This window comes from Hyperoodon ampullatus (assembly GCF_949752795.1).
Source record: "Hyperoodon ampullatus genome assembly, chromosome: 5".
Taxonomy (NCBI): domain Eukaryota; kingdom Metazoa; phylum Chordata; class Mammalia; order Artiodactyla; family Ziphiidae; genus Hyperoodon; species Hyperoodon ampullatus.
Genome location: NC_136918.1, coordinates 126,283,747 through 126,297,621, shown reverse-complemented (window position 1 = coordinate 126,297,621; position 13,875 = coordinate 126,283,747). Strand labels below are relative to the sequence as shown.

Genomic DNA, 13,875 nt, shown 5'->3' with positions numbered 1-13,875 from the left:
AGATGATGCTATTTACCAATAATCCCTATTTATTCTTTATTCTTCTGTCTTTTACTCTTTTAATTCATATAAATATATAAAATATATATGAATGTGACATATTTATAATACAAATACAAAGAGACTTATTATGAATTATTGGCTCATACAATTACAGAGACTAAGTCCCATGATTTGCCCTCTATAAGCTGCAGACGCAGGCAGGCCAGTGGCATAGTTTGAAGGCCTGAGAGCTGGAGACCTGGAAAGCCAAATGATGTAGAATCCAGTTGAAGTCTGAAGACCTGAGAACCAGGAATGCCCAAGGGCAGGAGAAGATGGAAGATCATTGTCTTTGTCCAGGCAGTCAGGCAAAGAGAGAGTGAATCCTCCCATCCTCTAACTTTTGGTCAGGCTCTCAGGGGATTGGATGATGCCCATCCACATGGGGGAGAGCAATCAACGTTACTCATTCTACAGATTCAAATGCTAATCTCATCAGGAAACACTCTCACACACATGCTCAGAAATAATGTTTAACAATATATATGGGCAGCCTGTGATCCAGTCAAGTTGATACGTAAAATAAACTACCACACAATCCCTATGCCTCTTCGTGCAAATATAGTCTTAATAGGTATCCTTGTCTTTCCTTCCATTTCCAGCACCCTGCCTCAAACTACCATTATCTATCAGCAGACCAAAAACCATAGCCCAAAATGTATCCTCTCTGGCTCCTATTTTTGGTGACCTCCCCCCTGCCCCAAATAATGATTTTTCACATAGCAATCATAAAGAAACAAAGAAAATACTTTAAATAACCAAAATAAAACCACCTGGTGACTTTCAAAAACATTTGTAATAAAATCCAAACACCTTATCCTGTCCTAAAAAGGCTAATATGGTTTGGCCCAGGTTTCCACAGCAATATTAGAGAGCTGTGATCTCTTCCGCTATATACACTGTTGTAACCTCCTTCAGTGTTGAAAGACTACATGACACATGGTTATGCTCTCTATACCTTAAGTGAATAAATGAGGAGTTTTTCTGATGGTTCTGATCATTTAGATGTATTCTGCTAGATTTAGAAATAAGTAGCTCAAATATTATTTTAATATTGAACCTAAAATTAAAGAACCTTCATGGCTGTATGCATTTCTAGCAGACATGGCAAAGGTCCAGGAATAAAATGAAATAAACATCATATAATTTATATGAATTATCTTCTTAAAATGCAAGGAATACCTTTACTTTTTCTACAAAATGATATGTGCTTCAAGTGCCATGTACCTGCATAGTGAGAAATTCAACCTCAATCATGATTTCTTTACCCTTTCCTAGATGCAGCTTGGTAGTAACCTTGTAAGTGTAAGGGTGTCTTGATTCTTCGTGCCTGATTGCCTTATTGGCTTTGCTAAGTCTATCTCACAATAGTTTAGCCTCTACAATTTGACACATAACTTTGAGAAATCTAGGTGTTGCACCTTACAAGTTTCCTCTCTTTGGAGTTCAGGCTCAGAACCAAAAACTAGGTGATGGGAAATCTCAGTTCACTGGGTTTTTGTGGCTTTTCAACTGTAGCACAAAAGCCATTTAAAAAATTGGCTTAAGTAGTTACTTCAGCATGTAAATACCGCTGCTGAGCTTTAAAAAAATATCTGACAGCAGGAAAAGTTGAACCAAAATTACTACTATTAAGTGTTACAAATACAATTTATAAAGATTCTTATTTCAAAGACTCTAGAAAATACCAGATGAGCTGAAGGTACTCTGCAGTTTTTATGAGACTTGATCAACTTGGCAAGAATGATAATTTATCTTAGTTTAATTTATGCATTATTCTTTATTTGTAAGGCTGATTTTTCATTGGAAAATTACTGGGATTTAATGACCTCTGTAGAAGTTTCCTAGAATGTAGGGGTAACAAATTTTAACATAATAGTTGTGCAGAAGCATAATTATTCCATGAAGTTATATGAAGAAACCAAACCAACACTCTATTTTAAATCAATTCAAAGTCCCACTACCACATTTTTTTTCACTTTTAGCCCTTATAATTTTAATGTTTCATCTATTCACATATGTAAGTGTATAATAATTTTCACATCATTAGCTTACACATAAAGGCTGATCCTTTTCAAATATCCTTTGGTAATACATTTTTACCTTAATGACATTTCTAAAGAATGAGAATCACTGGGTCTATCATAGTTAGATCTACTTTTCACTTACTGTTTTCTCTTACTGCATAAAATTATGTCAGAATAATGACAGGAATAATAGGATTTCATGCAAGTATTAGTTAGAGAAAAGAAACACAAAGAAAAACATATTCTAAAATGAACAATCTGAAATAAAAATCACAGTATTTATTTAGATAATAGACAAAATAGTGAATAGTATACTATAATAAAGCATGTATTTATCATAAGCTCATATTTTATCTTTATTCTTGTCTTTATTAAAGTAACAGAGAGTTGTCTTTTATGCTACTTGATCATGTGGGTCATCTCAGTTATTTCATCCTCACTCACAGCAGAAACCACATGATAGGATTTCTGGATCCTTGCCAGTCAGGAGGATTGAGAGAAAAAGAGCATGGCTCTTAGAGTTTCAGCCTAGAAGTGATCTGAATTATTTATGTTTATATTGATGTGTCAAAGTAGGTCATAAAGCCATTCCTGAGAGCGGAGAAGAAAAATTCTACTATATGCCAGGAAGGAGAGAGAGAGAGAAACAAATATTTTGAACTGTCTCTTTTAGTTTCCTGTGACTACTCTAACAAATGATCACAAACAGTTCTAGAAGTTCTATTATTACAGTTCTAGAAGTCAGAAGTTTTGAAATATTGACAGCATGCTGCCTTCCTTCTGAGTCTCTAAGAGAGAATACACTTCTTTGCCTTTTCTACCTTCTAGGGGCTACTGTGCCCCTTGGTTGATGACTTCATTCTCCATATTCAAAGCCAGCAGTGTAGCATCTTCCAATCTCCCTCTCTGGCCCCATGATTTTGTCATCATATCACTATCTGTCTGAGTCTAAATCTGCTGTTTCCCCTCTTTCAAGGACCCTTGTGATTACATTGGGCTCACCTAGATAATCCAGGATAATCTCTCCATCTCAAAATCTTTAGTCACATTTTTACAGTTCTTTTTTCCATGACAGGCAACAAATGCATAGGTTCTGGGGATTATAATGTGAATACCTTTGGGGGCTGCTAATCACTCTATCATACTGTTCTAGTGTGACAATAGGGAATTGTGGTATAAATGGACAGTGTGGCCCATTAAAAGTTTAAAGATCAACTTAGTTTTAATTAATAAGTATATTGTATTGCCAGTTTTATAAGAAGCTGCCTTTGAAACTCTATACCATCTTATTAAATGTTATAAGAAAGGAAAGCAAACCTTGTTTTGAGGTGGTAAATATTGAAGTACAAAAATGGAGAAATTAAAGGAAGAAACAACTAAATTTACTCTTTTATAGTGGTAAAATCTACAGATATATTTTTATTCCTTAATTATGATTACAATAAAAAAGTTAAAGGTTTCAGAAGTCTTTTAACCAAACCTTACAAAATTAATATAACAGGCATACCTTCCAAACCATCCTGTGTGAAACATAAGTATCACAATTCTCATTTGGGGTAGCAAATCCAACTCGCATACTTATTAGAATAGAATTAATGCAAGGAAAGAAAATAAAGGAATAAGAGAGTACCAAAAAGACACTACAGAAAATAAAAATTGTTTCAAAAAACATGAGAGAAGAAAGTTAAAAATATGTATCAAAGCTGACATATAAAATTTTCACTTGCAGAGCAAAGAATCTCAGATTTAAGGACTTATGTAAAGAAAATAAGAAATATATATACATATTTATGTAAAGTGATTTTCATTGTTCTATACAAGGGGTTAGCAAATATTTTCTATACAAAATCAGATAGTACATGTTTTATCAAAACATGACATTTTATTGTCTGAGTATGAACATCTAAAATATCATTGTACAGGTTCATTATTAAAATCAAAATCATGACAGGTGTAAGCAAGTATCCCATTCAATAAACTGAATGAGATTTTAAAATTACAATGATTTAGAATGAATATAAATTATTCTGAAAGCTATACATTATTAGCACGAAACGTATATAATTACTTAAAGACAAATGAATTACTCAGAGTTGAGACTTGGGTGAAGTGAGTGAGGCAGTCAGCTCAGTCAGCTCAGGTACACAATGTGATGGCTACACAATGACCAAAAAAACTCAGTAACCAAGAGGATATTTCAATTCAATATTTTTTAACATCTTTATTGGAGTATAATTGCTTTACAATGGTGTGTTAGTTTCTGCTTTATAACAAAGTGAATCAGCTGTACATATACATATATCCCCATATCTCTTCCCTCTTGTGTCTCCCTCCCACTCCCCCTACCCCACCCCTCTAGGTGGTCACAAAGCACCGAGCTGATCTCCGTGTGCTATGCGGCTGCTTCCCACTAGCTATCTATTTTACATTTGGTAATATATATAAGTCCACACACTCTCTCACTTCATTCCAGCTTACCCTTCCCCCTCCCCATGTCCTCAAGTCCATTCTCTACGTCTGCGTCTTTATTCCTGTCCTGTCCCTAGGTTCTTCAGAACCTTTTTTTTTTTTTAATTCCATATATATGTGTTATCATATGGTATTTGTTTTTCTCTTTCTGACTTACTTCATTCTGTATGACAGTCTCTAGGTCGATCCACCTCACTACAAATAATTGTTTCTTTTTATGGCTGAGTAATATTCCATTGTATATATGTGCCACATCTTCTTTATCCATTATCTTGATGGACACTTAGGTTGCTTCCATGTCCTGGCTATTGTAAATAGAGCTGTAATGTACACTGTGGTACATGACTCTTTCAATTCAATATTAGAAAACAAATTATAAAACAATAGCCTAAAAGTTGGGTGCCTAATTTTGTGTATGCCATATTTTTGAAATCAGGGCCTGATTTGGGTGAAGCAAGTGAGAAGCACTCTGTAAGTGCAGGTTTAAATGATAACATTGTCTAAAATTTTGATATTTTGTTGATTGTAGATATTTTGTATTGATTTGTTTTTTTTTAATATTTTACCAAAATATTATATATCTTGATTACTGGGTTTTTGGTTTTGATATTTTATTATTGTTATTGTTGCCTTACTAGCTTCACCCTAATTGCAGCACTAGAAACAATGAATGTAACTTTAATATTAAGAAAACATATTGAAGTTTGCTTAAAATTTAATATTTAAATTTTTATTGAAACACACTATATAATAGCAAACTTTCCCTTGTTATTAGTTGTTTTTTCCTATTATAACAATATATCCCTAGATAGCTGTTATGGCTCCATATAACTTCATGCAAATATTTATGGCTTAATTGGGTTACTCTTTAATCAGTAACCATCAGCAAGGGTTAAAGAATGGTGTTGTTTCTGAATTAAATATTAAGAAATAAAAAAAACACTGATGTCATTCTTATAGTTAATTTATTGTTAACACATGTTTCAAAAACCTGGAAATGATTTTAAATAGTAAAAACAATCTTTTATTTTAAAAGTATCACAATCATCACATATTAAAACAAGAGAAACATCTTAAAAAAAAAAACAATTCTAAAGTGTTTGTAGGGATAATGCATTTAATGTAACTAGAATTTTCTGGTGTATAAATGTAGTATGGATTAAACTGTGTCTAACTTTCCAAGAAAAAATATACAAAATAATGATACCTTTATTTGTTAAATGATTTTAAAGTAAATATAGTAAATTTACATTCACATGCACACGTATCAGTATCAACTGTCCTGTATAAACAGAACTTCCTCTATTTTTTCTCTATTTATTGTCCACATTTTTTTTTTTTTTTTTAGTTTGGTGGAACATGCAAGTAACACGAAATTGATAAAAGTTATATTTGCAACATAATGAAAGAGAAGATTTATGATTTCACCAGTTTAATATTTTGATGAGCAGTCCCATATTTTAATGTGGTCTAATATATCAATAGTTTTCTCCATGGCACATTTTATTCTTGTGTCTTATGCTCTTTTTTTTTTTTTTTTTTTTGCAAGAGAAGAGGAATTATATTTACAATTATATAGTGATCTAGTATCCAGCAACATTAACAAACTCTCCTTTATTTCTTAAAACTTCTGGATTATTTCAGATTTCTTTCTCTGCACAATTATACCACATTCAAATAAAAATTTCACAAAGTTATAAATAAATACATACATAATTTCACAAGTAGCCTGACAACCCAGAGGAAAAGCCCAGAGAACATTATGATGTTTCCAATAGTCATAGTTTGCTTAGATTTAGACAAATATTGAGTAATATCTCTAATTAACATGAAACTGAGATATTTGTAAATATTCATTTAGATTTGTCTCCACTTGTTTCAGAGGAAGTACCTCAGAGGATGGTTCTTGTGAGACACAATTCTGAAATAATTTGTAGGAAGAACCGATCTGGCTTGCAAATGGATTTCGAAATCTCTGTCACAGCTTCCCAAAGAAAACAGTTGCATTTTTTGGGTTACCTGTAATATGATTTAATTTGCTCGGTTGCAGTTACTTCTTCTTATAACTCACTTCTCTCACCAGGTCTCATGTGGGTACAGATAACTGCTAGAATCTTGGATATATAGGAGCACCCTTGCCAAATGTGAACCATGAAAGAGGTTGACATATGCTTGGATAAATCCAAATTCCAGTATTTTCCAAGTGGCTCCTGGTAGAGGCCACATTCTACTCAAAAATAAGCATTTGGGGTTTTTTTTTTAGAAATTTGGGGTAAAAACATAAAAGTGTAATTGTAAACTAGATTAAACTAATGGCTAAAATATAATTCTGCCACATTTCTGAGGTAGAGGAAACTGAAAAGAACTCAAATCATATTTCACAAGGTTATGATGCCTCAGTGTATAAATAAAACCTGCAGGCAAAATCTGGCTTTCTTCCTATTGTTGCAAATACAGTGTAATTGGAAAATGGCCATGGCTAGTCCTCTATCATTTTTCTGGTGTTGCTTTCACTACAACAGCAGGCTTGAATAGTTGCAAAGAGACTGCAAATCTTAAAATATTATCTAGCCCTTTACAGAAAAAAAAAATATTTGACTAATTTCTGTTTGTTTAGGTAGCCTGCATAGATTTGTTGATTTGCCACTGGAAAGCAAAAGATCCTAGAAATTTGGTTATAATTGCAGAGATATAGTGAATAGATAAAGGAAGGAGATTTTGAGTATATTTATTTCGTGATTGGGATAATTGACTGAATGGTGACAGCTAATGGGTGTGTGGCTGTGTAGCCTCATACTGGTAACAGGTTAAGTGTGCTTTTATTTCTTCAATAATATTTGCAACCTGTTTTATGGATCTAACTGAAAGGTAGTACCTCCTTTATCACATTAAGTAGGCAATTGGGAGATCAGTTTTTCAATGTTACAAGATGATTCTGTCCACTGAATTGAGAATGCCTTTCAGAGTGTTAGATAGGAATACACTTAAACCTGCTACAAAGATATTGTAATTTTTCAAGTGGCTCTGACTTTGAAAGGGAATAAATTATGTTAAAAAATAAGGAAGGAGATCCAGCTCAAACCTAAACTCAGATATAGCAACTTCTGATATCCCTGACACCAAACAGATGCTTAGCAATTCTTCTGGAGCAAAGGGGTTCAAGTAGGAATCAGGGTTCCTCAAGGGACAATGGGGAGTCCTACCTAAGACACTGTTCTCCACGTTTTGAGAACAAAACTCACTAGGAGGAGACTGTATCTGGAAAGTTATCATAAGAAAGTCACCTGGAATCTAGAATGCAGAATCCCAAAAATGAGCCAAAAACTGCCACACTCTACTCTTTAGAAGAAAAAGAATTGGTCAATACTTGTTGATGCCATTAAATTCACATCTAATAGGCAACTCATATTTTCAATTACTTAGTACAAGAATCCTTTTTACATCAGTGTTCGTCTTTTCTCCTGCTTTATCACAGTACCCCTTTTTGCTAAAAGGATTTTATAAACCTTTTTTTTTAATTTGGATTTTTTTAAATTTAAATTTTATTTATTTATTTATTTATCTATTTATTTATTTATTTATGTGACCATGGGGCTTGCAGGATCTTAGTTCTCAGACCAGGGATCAAACCCGTGTCCTCTGCAGTGGAAGTGCAGAGTCCTTAGCCACTGGACTGCCAGGGCATTCCCAGGATTTTATCTTTTTTTAAAAAAATTCTGCATGCATGAAAAACAAGGGGTCTCATGCTGAGCATGATATGATATCACAGTTGCTTAACAATAGAAATTAGAGACTTTTGCACACAGTTGGGGCACAAAGCACCCCTCAAACAATCATCTGTAGGAAAAAGAATATGGAGGATTTTGCAATATTCAGGTGAGGCAGAGAGACTTATAACACAGAGAATACACATAATGTTGTGTTTCTTGAGGAAAGTGTTGTAATATGTAATGGTTTTCTCTTTCTTTAAGATTAATAATTTTTACTACCAGCTAAGAAGCCTTTTGTATTTGGCTACTATGAACTTCCTCAACTTTAAACTTGCATGAGGCCATATTCTCTTCTCCAACCACACTGACTTCTTTCAGTTCCCCGAATGCATTGTGCTAGTAGTTCTGCTTTGTCCTTCTCTAGCTTCCATGTACAAACCTTCACAACTTCTCCAACACATACCCACTCACATACCTCTCGAAATTAAATGTTGCCTTCTCATTCTTCAGTTTCCAGTTCAGTCTTCCTTAAATCAGGCAGACATCCTGGCCACCAAACTAGGTCAAAGCCTCAGGAACCCTTCTCCATACACTTAGTGCTTTTGTAATGTGGCTGATACTTGATAGGTATTTAGTAAATATTTCACTGAATGAATAAATTATTAAAAGTTACATCTAACAATTTGTCTTTTGGAGACTACAAATGGAAAAACACAAAATGTGGTTTTAAACCAAGAATGAGTATATTCAGTGAGTTCCAATCTATGTTATTGTAACAGTTAACATTTTTGTGCTCCATCCATTGTCAGAGACTGACAGAGAATTGGAGGTAGGTAAAGCTAAAATTGCAAAGCTTCTGCCCTTATTCCTGAGCTATTTAACAAAGAGATGTGAATTCTATCTCTTTTATTTAGCAAAATCTTTGGATTGTTCATTCAACAAATACCTATTGAAAAACTACTCAGTACCAGACTCTGGTTCAGGCACTGTTGCTAGAGTGTTGGATAAGACTTGGGAAGCTTAACTGTGATACAGATATAAACCATCCACAGAGAGTACTTTCATCTCAGTTCTGAATTAATGATTAACTTTTATGCCAAAAAGACAAAAGGTTTGCTTTTACTTTGTGCTTTCTTTCCACTCTCACACCTATGCTACAACTATCAATAAAATCCTTTGTTTTCATAAGTTGTTATGCAGGAATAAAATCAAACTTCACACAATAGTAGTTTTTTTTTCTATTTACTAATTACTGCTATTGAAATTCTAGAGTTCAAAAAGCACAACCTAAGAAACGTACACATCATACATTGTATCATCTAATTCAGTTTTTATGTCTATGTATATTATTCCTAGTGCAAACACAATATAATTATACCCCATTGTAAAAATAATTATTAATAACAAAGCACCATGGCCGTATCTATATGATAGGCATAACTAATACCTAAATTCTGTTATCCAGGAGCTTATAATCTAGTACAAGAGATAACACAGATACACAGTTAACAAGGACAATTATGTGTATATTTTTATACATGTATATGGTACAGTGTTATAAAGGAGAGGTTACAACTGTGAGGCTAGTGATTGAAAAAATATTTTAAGTCCTCTAAAGGAGAGGTGGTTTAGATTAATGTTGAAATTTTGATATTCCATGAAAACATGTATTATTTGTTGAGAAGAAAAGTTAGAATAAGAAATTAGAAAAAAATCATCTTTTGATATTTCCATCTGTAAAATTATTGCAAGGGATATGCTTATAAGTTATTCCCATACTGATCATTCAGTGAAGTAGCTACTAAATTACACTAAATTTACACTCTCGAAGAGTTTTTTTTTGTTTTTGTTTTACATGCAGTGAAGGAATTTTCATCATTAAAAAGTTCAAGGTGTTTTTCAGTCTTGGACATACATACTTAGGAGGCTAAAGTAATGCCAAATTTCATTTTCCTTATTAAGCAGACTTTTCGGGATGCATGTTTGTCACATAGTAAATATATATATATAAGAAACTCAAAAATTCTGGCATTTTATTCTTACCACAAGTGACTTTTTAACAGGCAAACACTGCCTTGAAGGGATCCTATATTTTGTGACATAACTCACCATACTAATTGGACAGAAACAAATCTATTCTCTTTGTATTTTTTGTACACCATGGAAGAAGATCCTTTACACTTTGCAGGTTTAATGGCATTTTAAAATACCAACCTTAACAAGTGTAGTTAGCTAGGCATATTTGTCACATTCAGAAAATGAAATAAGCATTAAAAGAAGACTTCCCTCTGAAGTCCGGGAGCATTCTAACTTTAGTGCTAGGACAAAAGAATACAGAGTATGACACCAGCATGTGCCTCTCTGACTTCATGTTTGGATGAATAATCTTAAAAAGAAACTGAACATTAGAACCATATCTCCTATGACCCAACCTCACTTCCCAGTCATGGGTGAATAGCATTTGTGAGATTGAGGTGATAACCCAGCAAAAAACTGAAGAAACAATAATAGAAGTCCTGAAAGCTATAATCAGAAATCTCCTCCTTCACTTTAAAGTCGCTTGCCTTTAAAGAAAGAAATATTGTGTTGTGTTGATTTCTGATTTAAGTACAGTACATAATCATTCTACAGAGCTTGAATAATATTGATAATATAAGGAAAACATAACATTCATCCATAAATCTATTACATGGTAAGTAACAATACATTCTGTTAATTTATTTCCTTCAGTTAAATCTATAGGTACTAAGTATGGGCAAAAACTCTTCTAGTTTAAACGTATGTGCAAATGACATTCAAATCTCGTGTTCACTTTTTCTTTTGGTGGGAAACAGAAGAACTGAGATGGGTGACAGGGTGTTAAATTGGGAATTTCTATTAAATAGCTGAGACAGCATAGATTAAAAACTGTGTTTATTTGTCAGATGGAGTAGGTGAAAGAGACAACTTGAGGGATAGAGACAGTCTGAGAAAGAATCGATACTGCCTTTGTAAATAACTCCAAATTTCTCCATAACCTGTAAAAGATTCACGGACCACATACAGACCCAAGGCAGCAGTGTTCCAGTACTTTAAAATGGGGCCTGCCTAAGAAGACCTGCTAGATAAAAACTAGATCAAAACAGTGGGAGTTTACAATGGATTACAATGTCTGCAAATCAGAAGTTGAAAGGAGGGTAGGAAGAGCCCACTGAGGGCAAGGGACTGCCTGTGAATAGGAGTCATATATGGAAGGGCCCAGCTGGAAGGAGGTGATGAAGGCCTGAAAATACCCATGGGAGAATAATTGCATATTGTTAAAGCAGAGGTCAAAGAGGAACTTATCACAAATACAGAGAGTTCTAATATCAAAGCTAAGGGAGAAGAAAGAGGTCAGGAGGAAAGAATGAAGAAGATCTAGAGCAGGGGTCCCTGGCCCCCGGGGCTGCGGAATGGTACACGGCCTGCTAGGAATGGGGCAGCACAGCAGGAGGTGAGAGGCAGGCACACAAGAAAACTTCATCTGCTGCTCCCCATCGCTCCCCATCACTCGCATTACCTCCTCAACCATTCGTCCCCACCCACAGTCCATGGAAAATTGTCTTCCAGGAAACCGGTCCCTGGTGCCAACAATTTTGGGGACCACTGGGCTAGAGAGTCCTCTACTGCCAGGCCCTTGAGTGTGGGGTGAGGGATGTCTCACTTTTCAATGAGGATTGAAGTTCTGATAAACATAATTGGATGAGCATTCTAATTTCTGAACTCAGCTTTTGTTCCAAAGTTTAAAGCATCTGAGAGATTGTCCTACCTATCAGTGATCAGAAATATCTTGAGTCTGCTGGAATTTTCACTCAATTGCAGGAAAAATATAATACTCCATTGAATACTATCGTGAATTTGGGAGATGAAACAAACTATGATTTAATTTATTTGTACAATACTTACACAACATATTATTTACTATATAATAATTTGGCACTATAGCTTTGTTTAACTTACTTAAATTGTTTTAATTTACAAAGAAGAGAGAAAATATTTTTGTTTGTAATTACAATTATTAGAAGTTAACAATATCCCTGAAATACTTAATGACATTTAAATTATTGTTTAATTTCTTCCTTGCTCTAACTTCAAATTCATCTAAGGACAATACCAATTGGACTCAGTTTTAAGCATGATTATGAATTGGGAGATATATATATATATATCTGTTCTGTATATAGAGTTGAAAAATGGCATTGTGGTAAAATAGAAAATCAATCGATACAATATGGGAATATTTACATAAAAAGAATATGCTTTTATATTAAATGTACTTATAAGAGGGCTTTGGTTAATGACTAGTAGTGGAACTGCTTTATTAAAAATGTTTATGAAATAATAGGAGATATAGAGATAACATAGACTTTTTACATCTGAAATAAAGGAGGCAGAGCAAAACCTTCCAATGTTAAGCCACCCACTGGGACTCTACAATGTCCCCCCATTCAAGCTTCTTGCATGAGTCCCTATATTCTGTAGAATTTTTAAACATAGGGTATCATAAAATATTACACTCTTATGCATGGCTTTTTGGAAAGAGTGAGGGGCAAGAGAAATATATAGAGGTGAGTAGAATTTATAATATTTTTAAAGGTTTTCAATGTGCTAGACGCTTGTATTTTAGTTTTCTATTGCTTCATAACAATTTACCACAAAATTATCAGCTTAAAACAACATGTTTATTCTGTCAAAATTTGCACGGGTCAGAATTTGTGAGGGCTTAGCTGGATCCTGTGCTCAGGGTCTCACAAAGTTGCAATTAACGTGTCAGTTGGGTCTGTGTTCTCATCTCAGGTTTGGGGTATTCTTCCCAACTTATGCAGTTGTTGGAAAATGCATTTCCTTGCAGTGGTAGAACTCGTGGCAGTGTGTTTCTTCAAAGTCAGCAAAAAGGCAGATGAGTAAGAGAGAGAAGAATGGGAAAAAGTGGAGAGAGAGTTTAGATCCTATTTTAAAGGGCTCACCTGATTAGGTTAGACCCCCCAAGTTTAATCTACTTTTTGATTGAGGACCTTAGTTACCTCTGCAAAGTCCTTTTATTATGCAATAAAGTGTAGTCATAGAAGTGATAAACCACGAACTCAGGGGTTCTGCTCACACTCAAGGGGGAAGAATTATATATAGTGTGTACATCAGGGACCAGAAATTTAGTAGCGATCTTAGAATTCTGTCTCCCAGAATCTGCTTCTTGTTTTCCAGCAGAGTTTAATGTTTTTACTTACAAAGATTGACAAAAAGCTAGTAATCTGTATCCTCTATGTTTTGCTTCTGAAAGTGAAGTTTATGTAACATCAAGGTGTACAATTCCTAATAAGGTGCTCGGACAACAATAAAATTGATACCTCTTATTTGAGTATCAATTTTGGAAGAAAACTGGGCAGCTGCTAACTATATATTAAGACAAAAAAGTGGAATATGATAGCTTAAAACAATTTTCACATGAGTTGTAAGATATGAGGAGATTCTAAATCCTTTATGTCTACAAGAGATTAAATGATGCCCTTCTCCAAGTACCCCATGGCTGAACATTTATTGGTCTTTGCCTTTAGATCTATCTTGATAGAGAAGTGTTGGACACATTATACTATGTGGGTAGAATAATCATC

General features: G+C 34.1%; 1 pseudogene across 1 annotated transcript in view; it reads left to right on the top strand.

Annotated features, from left to right (window-relative positions):
• The first annotated feature begins 11,679 nt into the window (after nucleotides 1-11,679).
• The window catches only part of LOC307053819 (large ribosomal subunit protein uL1m-like), a 120,886-nt pseudogene continuing 118,690 nt past the window's right edge, over nucleotides 11,680-13,875 (top strand). The window contains exon 1 of the transcript in view: nucleotides 11,680-11,720. The product of the transcript in view is annotated as a large ribosomal subunit protein uL1m-like (transcript). The remainder of the gene's footprint in view (nucleotides 11,721-13,875) is intronic.